Source organism: Anopheles gambiae, chromosome 3 (assembly GCF_943734735.2).
Source record: "Anopheles gambiae chromosome 3, idAnoGambNW_F1_1, whole genome shotgun sequence".
NCBI lineage: Eukaryota > Metazoa > Arthropoda > Insecta > Diptera > Culicidae > Anopheles > Anopheles gambiae.
The window spans coordinates 35,372,806-35,385,368 of NC_064602.1; the positions used below are offsets into that span (position 1 = coordinate 35,372,806).

The following is a 12,563-nucleotide window of genomic DNA, read 5'->3' on the forward strand; positions in this document are numbered from 1 at the left end:
AAGTCAATTTATTTTCCCGCTGTCAGCCCGCTTCAATCGAAACGACGCGCGCCGTCCAAAAGTCAAGTGTCACTCACGGGCTGCAGTGCTGCCTGGTTCGCATAGTACCAGCATAATTTGCGTGAGAAAACAACAACGGCAACAAATCCGATCGAAAGCGGCGGAAAAAGATGCTTCACACACAACACACCGTCGTTTTGCTCAGTTGGCGTCCGTTTGTGCGACCGTCCCGTTGTCACGCAACGCACTCTTTGATTGCTTTTTATTTAAGGAGTTTTGTCTTTTTTTTTAATTCTTAATTCTCCTTTGGGACGCTAAAAAAGGATCTTCAGATGGGTGACGCATTATACATGATTTGCTCAAGAAGTTTTGTGCAAACGCGAAGAATTAAAATGGCAAGGATCTCCTTGCAAGCGTTTGCAAAATATTTTGAAAAACACTTTGTCAATCAATTTTTACGATTCCGGTGGCCACCCATTAAAGGAATTTTATTTCCCCCTCCGCCGGAGCAGGACTGCCAATTTCCGAACCCCCGTAAAAGTTTCCCTTTGCAAATTAAGCTACTTCCCGAATTACGAAAACCGTTCAAAAGTCCCGATTTACATTTAGCGAAGGCCCAAATTAGCAACCCACAAAAAAACCTCCCCACGCCGTCCCCGCATTATTGGCCGGAAATCAATTTTACCCTTTGCGAAACAGGACGAAGTTACTTCTGCATTTCTTATGTCGCTTGCGCCTTACACACACACACAGTCCCCTTAAGAAACCCTGTTCAAACTGTTCGCCGAAGGTTTTATCCTCGAGAAGAACGCCCCGAAAAGTCCAATTCCAACTAACGAAAACCGACAGGCCAGGCGAGCGCAGTGGTGACGGTAATTGCAGCCTTTGCTTGCTAAAGCGTGAAAAAATACGGGGGACACTTAATGCTTTTTTTTGTCCAAAGTGACAAAAAAAGGACGACTGTGTACGGTTATTTTTGCCGCTGTGCCCTCCGGGAGGGACCAGGACGACACGCCAGCGTCCGATCAAGGAAAATGTGGAACAAAACAAAGTCAAACGGGCGAACGATCGTTTCGCTTACCGCAGCAGGACCGCCAACTCTTCTCAATTTCGCCGGAAGGGGTGTTTTTTTGTATTGTTGCTGAGTTTCTTAAAACTCCTTCCTTTTCCAATGGGTAGTTATTGTACGCTACCGCATCCTTTTTTGTGTCCTCGCAAGGTATCTTAACGTTTCTAACGGGAGGAGAAAGTCACTTGAAGGCGTTTCCCATCGATACTGCACACTTCCTTAAGGCGCACGCTAGGTCTCCCCCCCTTCAAGCTCGATGATGGCAAAATAATGATCGATTTTTTGTCGTTGTTGGCCGTTTCTCATTTTCTTTAATGAGGTTTCGATTTTTCGACGTAAAACCGTTCCGTGTTCCTGGGTTCCTTCTTCAATATCCACCTACCAGACATCCTGCTGGGTTTAGGGATCTATACTCAGCGGGCGGTACAAATACGAAACACACACACACACACAAACGACGCATAGTTTATCCTAGTTTTCGTGAGTATTCCTCATTTCCAGTTCTGTGCCCGTTTTTTTGCGCCCAGAAAATGTGCTTTTGATTACTTTTCTTGAGCCACAAGGCGTGGGAATCAGCAATGGTGTGTGAAAAATCCTCCAAACCGTTCTCTATCTGAGCCTGAGCGTTGCGTTGTCTAGTGAAGCAAAGCAACAAAAAAACCCCTTCAATCGCAAACGGACATTAAAAGGTCCCATGGGCGGGGTACAGTTTTCCGGTTTGCTTGTGGTCAACACGGTGGTGTTGATGTTTTGTTCCTCATTCTCAGCATCGTCCCAGGGATTCAGTTGAAGAATACGTCCTACGTCAACGCGTCAGCTAGCACCAATTTTGGCCAGTATTGATCCTCCTCCCGCTGGCTACTTTTACGACCAACCTCCGGATCCCTCCGGTCCCTTAGTTAGGTCCAACGAGTGACTGAATGCTGATTAGGTTTGCTTCCGGTCACAGCGCTGTGCCGCAAACACACACACCTTACGCTTTGTTCTCTCTACCGTTACATACGGTCATCACACACAGAACACTAATGGGCATTGTGCACCATTTTTGGACAGCACCGAACAGACAGACAGGCACAGCTACATTACGTATGCGTCCCGATTTCTATTGCCACAAACACGGGGGGGAAGCGCATAAATCTGCAAACAAATGCTGTTTGCCAATCGTCCAATATCGACGCCCGGGACTCTTGGTGCGACGCCTCCCGCTGCGCGTACAATGCCGTGTCCCTCTCCTCGATTTTGAGCAATATCCCACCCAGCAAAAGGTTCATCTCCCTCCCCGTAACCATAACAATTACCGTGCTGCTGTTTCCGAGCGGTCCCTACGAGCGGGGCTTTGATTTAAGTTCGAAATTTCAGAAAATTAATTAAACCATTCTATTCATAATTGCACCATTCTGCATTGGGTGAAAGTCGAACGTGGAAATGTGTCTCAATTTGGATGATAAAGCCTGCAATTGCAATGCTGGTGAATGGAGAAACGAGAGGAGTGTACCGTGTGTCCCTTGAGGGTAGATGGTACTGGTCCTTGTTACTGGATGACTTTGACAGATGTAACCACATTGCATGTGCACCGTTGTTTTGGAACCGTGCGCATGCATGCAAGGAAGGAAGCTCTAGCCATCAGGTAAATGCATACGAGATGCACATCCGAAACGGCATTGGCACGCTCGGAGGTGCCCTCAAGCGTGCGCTTCCGTGTCTGAACGATGGCGATGTGGTGTCGTTTGCGTTTTTCGGCGTCCAACTTCAAACCAACGGTTGCCCTAGGGAGGTAACCCATCGAAAGGTAGTCAAATACCGTATCGACACGAGGAGAAGACTTCGATAAGGTTTACCCATCGTTCAGTTTGGTTCTTTTGATCCCGTGTTTGACGAGGGAATGCTCTAGCGCTCTATCTTCGAACAAGAAGCTGGAAACTGTAATTCCCAATAGAAGCCAATGCCACACAGTGCTGGTGAGATGGTATTCATTCACCAAATTACACACAGCCCAGAGGGAATGAGTTGTCCCCCATTAAATGATACGTCTTCGTATCATCGTATCGGACATGCTCCAAAAGCTTCCAAAATCTTGCCTCTCCACAAATGGGACGCTACGTGATACACCTGATACGATGTTTTGTCTGAATTTCCAGAGGGCGCCTAATTGTACATCCAGAAAAGGGAGAGAGGACCCAACTGCATCAAGATTAGGCGTTGGTAGCGTGGGCACAGCTCTTCTTCACGAACGTCCGAAGTTGAGTAGGTAGTACCGATGGCAAACACGGCACTGGAAATTTGATTCCGAACGCGTTTCAATCGGAGTCGCCAGACGGGGCGCGATCATCAACCGCAACGCCATTAGTGCGCACGCACGATCCACAGTCCCCCCCCTCCCCCCCCACTCCCACATACACACTCGGGGTGGTTTGGAAAGCACCCTCCAGGGAGTGAACCGTTTTGTTTTGACCACCTACAGACCGCCCCATCCCACGCCGAGGCAACATCGATCGGGCGAAGAATTAGAATTTTTAATTTAGAACCCAACGCCACGCTCCAGCATTTTCAAAACCCCGAACAAAGGATCCCGGTGGACCTGTGGTATGTGCCGCCGGCTTTTGTCTCATTTGCTAATTTTGGGAATAAATACCTCACCGGGAGTTCGCGACAGTGCCGGTAGCCGCTTACACGAAACGGGTGTTTTGCTGCCGTCGTCGCCGGACACCGGGGGTCTTAATTTCTGAAGAGGACGTTTTGGGGTGAAGAATCGCACCTATAATATCCCGCTCCAGCAATCCACCACCTACCAAGCCGGCCAAGCTACTACTACCCACGGGATACCCGAGTGACAAACAAACCCTCCGCTGTCCGCTGTCAATCCCTCGGCGGCAACTCGGCGTCTTCCAAGCGGCAAAACGCCCAAACGCAGCGAAATTAAGACATCGGAGCCGCATCCCAAAAACCCATCGGAGAGCTCCGGCGGAATCGTTCGTTCGGGTGCTGCTCGTCGCTTAGCATACTAATTGGATGGTAATTAGTGTCTCCACACCGAGCCAATCCCTGGAGCTGGGGTGGACGCGCGCGGATGGTAAATTGTTTTACCTTAATTAGCCTGAGCAAACGACTCCGTCACCGGAACTCGCGGAACTCAACACCTTCGAAGTAGGGGAAAAAACGGACACCGGAATCAAAAACCCCGCACCGGAGTCCGGGAGTTGATTGTATCTTCTAGGAAAGAGAGCCTAGAGCATCAACCAACCAGGTGAAAGCAAACGGGAAAAAGACATCCCCTCGAAAGACTACAATCATCAGTCAAGAACACCAGTGCGGCCACTCTGTGGGTAGTGTTACGCCACCTACTGTGGAAATGGCCCTCCAGAGAGAGGATGTCTTCATCGTGCGGCACCACAAACAGCCACAAAACTTCATTGTTTTGTAGGTTCGGTAGTAGAATTCGGTTGGAAATTGATTCCCAGAACCGCTCCGGCTGTCTTTTCTGGAATCTACCGAACAAACCGCAGTTTATTTGCATTCTCTCGCACACTAATTGGCGACCGCATCGTAGACACTGGCGCCATCCATCGTTTCGTAACCCGGAGCGCATCGTGCCGGTCACTTAATCAGCCCATAAATCAAGCAGTATCCTGCAATGCAACCAAATCCAACGGTCATTTTGGTGTGCGTATTTTCTTGGGTTCGCTGTTTACTTTAAAAAAAAAGATCATTGCTGCACAAGGCGCTGTCTGCATCTGCTTTCTTCGTAGTTTAAGGGTTTGCAGCTCGGTACTTTCTTTGCAGCTTCTCGCGAGGTTCCTTTCTTTGTTTATTTCTTGCTAGCAACGAAGCCTCTTAAACCTCGCGAGGGCTTAACGAACAAAACACCGCGAAGGGCACTGGCAAACGTTCACACAGCCGAAACAAGACAGCACAGAATCGCCCCATAATCCTTCCCAATTTTTTGGTGCTGTTTGCTCATCCAACTATCTTTCCACGCTCTTTTTCGTACGCCGTGTAGCCGGCAGGACACACACACACACACAAAAGCGCACCCATTTGTTTCAATTACAGCACACCGAATTTGTGCAGCTCGTTTGCGGATTGTCGTTTCTTGACCTGTGGCCGTTCCCGAGCACAGCGCTCTGACCACAAAACCGTGACCCCTTTTCTCTGTTCTAATCCTAACCCGGGACTCGTGTTTGACCGTACAACAGCCGGCCTGTTTTCCCACCACCAAACTACCTGGCCCTGGTCGCCACACTGGTCGCACCGAAAATGGAACTGTAACGCGATACATCCCTCCCGGGTTTCAAGCGCCCGGGTTGTATGCAATCCGGTGCATCAAAAGCACACTTTTACGCGGAGAGGGCGCGAGCTTCGTTCGGTGCTGTGGTTATGTTGAAGCACACCAAACACAAAAAAGCGGGAGGAATTTTAATTTACACCCAACAACGCTGACCAGTATTACAGCACGAAGTGCAGCGAAGCGATCAAGATGAGTCTTTTTTGTATGTAGCAAACAACAGTGGTGTGTTGGGTCCATCTTCCCATTCTCATTGTGCATTCAGCCCCCGAGCTGTGTGTTGATTTGCGGCCGATCGGAACGGATTTGGAACGGAACCGAACCAACCAAACCGTAACACGCAACACAACGCTAGGGTTTTTTTTTGTAAATCAACCGGTTATTTGTTTATGATTGTCACGTGTGTAAAGTGATCCGCACAGAACAATACACCAGGGCATACCATTGGAGCTGGCATTTATTTTAAGTCATCCAATGCATCCGTAATGCGGCAGCAGAGGAGATAAAAAAGAGAGAGAGAGTTGGAGTATAATGGCACTAACGGCGGGTTCTAACGATTTCCCGATTGAATTCTATCACCTTTGAAAAGTCGCCCCGTTGGGGTGTTAAACACAGACAAAAACGCCCAAAAAAGTGACCCTAAAACAACGACGAAAAAAAGCCACAAAATCAAACGCGAACTGTCCACTGGCACTCCACTCCAGGGAAACTCTGCTGCGAAGCATTTTACTTCCTTCGATGACACAGAAACACACCCCAGCGAAAACGGCCCGAACCTTTAGGGAAAATAAATCCCCACCAAAAGGGTAATGCGATATGTTTGCTTTCAATTATTTTCTATTATTTCAATAAACACGTTCCCGTGTCGTAGGACGCTGGCAGCGCTGGAAACAGAGCAAAAAGGGATTTACCTTTTCACTCGACGCCACGGACCGATGGTGATGTATTGTTGTTTTTTTGTATTTTTCCTATTCCACGCGTCCTTTTTATACGGTTGTCAATATTTATGCGATTTGAAACGGAATACACCACCAGCAGCACACCGACTCATGGGTTCATGTGTGTACGTATACCCGTTTTAGGAAAAACTTTTGCCTAATTCCTAAAAACTTCTAAACTTCAAAATGCAACTGGATGGTGCGTTCATCGCTTCATCGTTTCGCGGCTACACCATATTTAGGGGCTGACATGAACAACACAGTGGATGTGCGAAACGAAACCGAAAATAAAACAAAACTCCACACAACAGTGCCCGGCGTCTGGGGAAAATCCTCTTTCAAGCTTCGTTGGCAATGGCTTTCCGTTTTCCTGGGTACACCATGTAACAACAACAACAAAAAACACGCATCCACACCACCACCACCAGGGGAACACAAAAATATGCAAATTGAAAACGATACTCTTGCACAGAAGGCCCTTTTTCCCCGTGCGGAGAGCTCTCGGTGTGCTTGATGAAGTTGTCAGAAGAGCGGTGCAGCGGCGATGGAACTGTTGCAGAAATGCAGCCAGAAAACGGTGCAGCTGTGGCTGCTGCGTTCGTGGTACACGTGGCACCCGTTGTTCGTGGCACGTGGTAGAAGAGAGAGAGAGAGGGGAATAGTGGGAGAGCACGATGGTTCTGTTGTGTGCAGTATATGTTTACGGAAAATCGAGCATTTCAAGAGGCCCACCAGTTTGGCCTACGCCCTCTAAACACAGCCCCGTCGAGAGCCCTGAATTAAGCGCCAATTATTGTTTAATCAAGAGTGGCCGGAGCCCTCTCTCGCCCTCTCTCTCGCTCCCGGATATCCCTGCCCACGGTCGTGGAAGTGGAATCGGAAATTTATCGGAAATTAAAGAACACTAGAAGCCGAAAATTATAGGGCAAATAAATCAATCCCCCCTCTGCCACTGCGTGCATTCCCACTATGGCGTCTGTGAGGCGCAAGCAAGAGCGTTTGCGCATCTACTTCAGCCGGCCACTCACGTGTGCGCGCAGCACCAGTAGCACACACTACACAACACACCATGATCGAGAGGGACGTCCAAAATGAAAACACTCGACCGACTGCAATTCGTTTGTGATTTCGTTGCCCCACACGCTAAGCACTTTTGCTGGATGAAAATGTGTGCCGCCTGACGTTTGTAAGTTAGATTGTGCAAAGCGTCGTCATCATCTTGCGCATTAAATTAGGCTGCACAATTGTGAAAAAAAAACACAAAAAAGACGTTTGTCTCGTGTTGAATGGGACGCTCATCTTTCTTTTGCGGAGCGGAACGATGTTTCGTTGTTGTTTGGGTGTTTTGTTTTTTGCCGTGCCAAAAAAAAGTACCAATTTTCTCGCTCGTAATAGCAACGGCAACAAGACAAGGGGCAATCTATCGCCAAAACAAGCGCTTAAATGGTGCTGTTGGCACTTTATTTTTTAGTACGCGCGTTAAATTGTCTCTACAATCACAGGAGCAACAAAAAAAAGCGCGAGAAGGTGTCAATCACTTTACGCGGCGACACGGCAACGCATCCAACGGCAACGCAACACTCCGGGCGATGAGGCACGATTTGCCTAAAGCTAGTTAAATAATTGATTTTTTCTTTCCTTCGAACGCTGTCATCATAGTGTCACCCATTGGCCCCATCATGGCGTCCAAAATGTACGCGTATGTGGTAAACGGTTTCGATGCGTGAGAGTGCGAGGTGCGTTTTTGTTTTGAGCGAATGTTGCGCGTTTGCACATTTACGATGACGAAATTGAGCGCGCAATCTCGACGCCAAACTGGAATAGGAGAATCACTGGGAATGGAACGCTTTCTTGGAAGTTGCCCCTCCGTCACAGCAGCTATGAGACATCGGATTACGGATTCTGTTTGCGCACACAGCCCCCGGAGACGCTGTAAAAAGCACTCGATCGTCGAGGTTGATCGTCGTTGCATCTACCACCCCACACACGTCACGGTATCTTAATCATCGCCATCTATGTGTCATAAAGCCATAAAAAGAATCGATCTTTCTACCCCTGCGCGTTCCGCTTTCAAAAAAGGTAGCACGGTATTTAACGGATGCACCTTACAGGACACTGCCACTAACCACCTTTTGCTGTTAAATCACCATCAATTACTGTCCCCGAAAATTGCCTCCTTAAGGGGAACACATAGATGATTTCTTGTGTTTTTAGAGCTCTATTTTATGTCTCTTAATGTCCCATCGTTTGACAGTTTTTTCCTCTCTACCGAAAACAAGACGGTTTGATCAGGATCATCGGAAAGAAAGACATCAACATTTGGGGTAGACGACCACGAGAGCAGCATTAAATATTCCACCAGCACTAATTCTGCCTCCGCCTTCCGAAAAATCGGTAACAAGAAATAAAGGACACACACAAACATACCACTTTAAGGTGATCGCGACCCGATGACTTCTAAACCACCTGGCAGCAGCCAAACGACGAACCTTTTCTCTATTTCTGGCTCTCCCATTTTTTTCGGTTTCGGCCTTCCCGATTGGAATTTATTTATTACTTTCGTCGCCCATTTAATAACGGAAAATATTGACTACCGTCACACACCGGCCCAAGCCGCGCATGCTTCCCAATTAATAACCGCAATTAAAATAGTTTCCCCTTGTCAAAACGGGGCAAACGCTTGGTGCTGCGCGCTGCTCTTGGGAGAAAATTTATTTGTCTAGCTTAGTTCGCGATCCGGGTTTGTGAAACCGTGGTAGTTTGAAATATATCCCATGCAGACCAAATACGCGGCTACGCGGGTTTTTTTTTAACGCGGCACATCACAGCCATAGCCTTTACCGATAAGGCCATAAAAAAGTGGATAGGAGAAAAACAAGACCGTAACGATAATTATCGTAGAATAAAAACCGCGTAATTACTCCGCTACGCAAATCATTTCTGCGGTCACGTTTCGGGCCTGTTTCGCGGGGCCATGCTCGCGGTTTATGCTTTCGCCCGCCAGTCCACAGCATGCAGCAATGATGATGGTGGTTGCGGTGGTTGTTCCGGTTCCGGAGCGCAAGGGAATGGAGAGGCCGTTAGTGCCGTTATCGAACATTAGAATTAGTGTGTGCCTGCACGGTGGTGGGTGCATTACCCGATTTGCCCAGTTTTTTCCCCCTGGCCTGTGGCATTATAATTGCCGATAATGGGGTTTGAATTCAAATGATATGACATCTGATATCGTGGTCCGTGAAACGCCCCTTTTCACACGCGTGACGGGAACGGTGCGGGGTTGGACTGATTATCCCCGTTCGGCCTGTGCCGGTGCGACTGATATTCGAGACATCCAAATGACACACTCGCACAGGCAACATTAAAACACCCATCAAACACGATACAGTGCGCCTCGCTGCATATCGACCCCGTCCGGATATTGAGGGCCGATATTGGATGATCGTGATCCTAACAATTACTTATTCAGCAACACACACACACACACAAAAAAACAAGGGTAGAAGGAAGGGGAATAGACGCCGCATCTGGATAGAGCGATTGACGCGTCGAAAAACGGAGGAAAATTCGATACACCGCGCCGTTTGTGTGTCGTGCCGATTTGCATTTGGCCGGAAAATGATCAATATTCATTGAAGCCGACTAAAACCCCGGCAACGTACGGAAGCAACCAAAACCAATGGCGGTGACAATGGGATCCGGAAGGCATGATCTCCTACGGGGTGGCGGCGTCATGGGTGCTCAATTGACTGATGGATTTCGCTACATCATCGTTGCTCACACATGCGTTGGGTAAGGGGTGCCGCCGTTGCGGAAAGGGTTACAAGGGATACAGGAAATTATGCAAAATCCACATACAGCTTCCAATGGCAGCTACGCGGGATGGTAAAGCATAGCCGTAGACAGAAAACACACAGCAGACACACCAAGCGACAAAACATGTGTAATCGCTTTATTGATAATTCGGCCACATCGAAAGGTCGTGACTCAGGGGCGTGAAGCGGCTGGAATTGGGGAAGGAAATTGGACACCCTTCGGTGTGTGTGTTTGGCCGAAGATTACCTCGGATGTTGTTTTCGCCATGTCCCACAGCGACCATTATTTGCTTCCCGTCAGTTGACGTTTGACTAGTGAACCATGGAAGATGGTTAATTGATCGTTGTCAGTTTTGGCCGTTTGGGAAAATGTCTATTCATGTGCACTTTTTTTCTTTTTTGTACACAGCATTTACACAGGTCACACACAGAGAAATCGATTTGTGTTTGCGTAAGAGCTTGGATGACGCTTTAGTGCGTGACTTTTTTTTGTTGTTGCAGATAAAACGGTGGATCTAGCCCCTTTTTTTGCTTGTTCCCCTATTAACCATTATGCGAAAATGGTTCTGTACATTTTGCAATGTTTACAATGCAACTAATGGGTGATTGATCGTTTGCCGTTGAATCACTGCACAATCATAGCTCTTGGCACGAGATTAAGCTTGAAGCAAATTTAAATATAACACCACTGATAAAGCGTTTTCTTCCAAATCCGCAGCGTTTCTATTCCATTCCCTTCACATATTGCAGTCAACGAGCGTTATCGGATCGCTCTCTTATCAAAGCAAAAATTTGCCAACACAAAACAAAACTCATTACGCGTCGCGTACGGGATGATGATTCTATTTTATTTGCCCGTTTTTTTTTTGTTTGCCACTTCGCACGAGTTGAGTGCAACTGCTGATAAGATTTTTACAGCGAAACGTGAACGCGCCACCACTTTCGACGAACCCGGGCGCGTCCGACTCCAATTTGCTTTCAACTTCCTTACCCCGGGGATAGGAGATTATTCTTAAATTGCACTCAACCACGGCACGGGATTAAAGCAATCTCGGTAACAAGCGCATTTTTTTCGGGAAGCAACATAAAAGGTGACACAGAAAGTGTACAACTGCATTGGCAATTTGGACAAATTAAAGGCCCGAAAGAACCAGCTCGGGAAAGAAAGTAACCCCTGGATTGCACACGGACACACCACCACTCCCTACGAAACGAAGCAGCAACAGCAGCAACAGGAGCATCAAAGGGGAAACAAACCAACCAAGAAATATATTGAAAGGCTCGACAAATATTCAAGGAATTCCATTGCGATTATTCTCCTTCTCACCCTTTTTACCCCCCCATTCCCATTTCGTATGTCCCCGCCGCAAGGCAAACAAGCGCCTCGCCTCATGGAAGCCATGGTAGAGGCTGGAAACTGGAATTCAAATCAAGCTTCTTCTCCCGTCATAATAGCCCGGGAGATGTGTTCGCGTCAGGCAAACCTGTTCCATCGGGTGAAAGATGACACACACCACACCACGGTGGTTGTTGTGTGTAGTGAAAAGGGTGAAAGAAGGAGCGATTTCGGCAACGGAACGGAACTGTCTTTCAGGGAGAGATCTTTTACCGAGGGAGAGACAGAGCAAACAAAGGAAAGCAAAAACACCCATGTCCAAAGATGTTTTGCGGTTATTGGAGGGCTATTTTGGTGATCTAATTCCATGAGATACATCATCATTAAGTTTTAGAGGAACCGTTTAGCAAAAAGCGAGACTTAATAAGCGACCAGGTGGAATCATGTCCAGAAGGAATATGAGATCGGGAAAGATGTTTAATTGGAACAAGAGTCGTGAGGCTATTCCGATCCCAACTCCCCAAGAAAAAAGTAGGTCTTCTTGATGGTGCCTCACACGCCACACGCCATACTACCCGCAATAAAAACACGATCGAAGAGATATATCCAACGGCTGTGAAAAGCCGAGGCCGAAAAAACCTAAACAAAAACAACACCCGAAAATCAGGAATTGGGTCCTGTTATGCTTGTTTCCCGATTTTGCCTTTCTTTCTTCATTTCCGAGTGCGGGTGCTTGCGATCGATTTGATTGCACTCATTACGATCATTATTGACAGTTAGAGGAGAGCACACACGCTAATGCCGCCCTGTGCAATCAAAGCAATCCGATCTTCGGCGATTTTATTCCCGGTGCGTCACTTCAAAATTGCCTTCCCGAAAAAAACCCACGGACGGCGCGTGCACATCAAGTGCATCATCGATTTATTGAACACGGTTTCCGGTAGTGGTTTGTATGTCGGAGGTTTTTTCTGTCTGAACATTCCCCACACCCACTTCTGGTGGGAACACAGATCGTTATGTAGGTTAGCTTCTTAACCTCCATACGTATTCAAGCGGTAAAGCACTCACCCATTGGAGTATATGTAGTGTTTTTTTTGTGCCTTGTTTTTGTTCGCTCTTTCCTTCT

General features: G+C 47.6%; 1 protein-coding gene across 15 annotated transcripts in view; it reads right to left on the minus strand.

Annotated features, from left to right (window-relative positions):
• The window catches only part of LOC1271375 (rap1 GTPase-activating protein 1), a 161,353-nt gene that overhangs the window by 75,610 nt on the left and 73,180 nt on the right, over positions 1-12,563 (minus strand). The gene's annotated exons all lie outside the window — the stretch shown is intronic.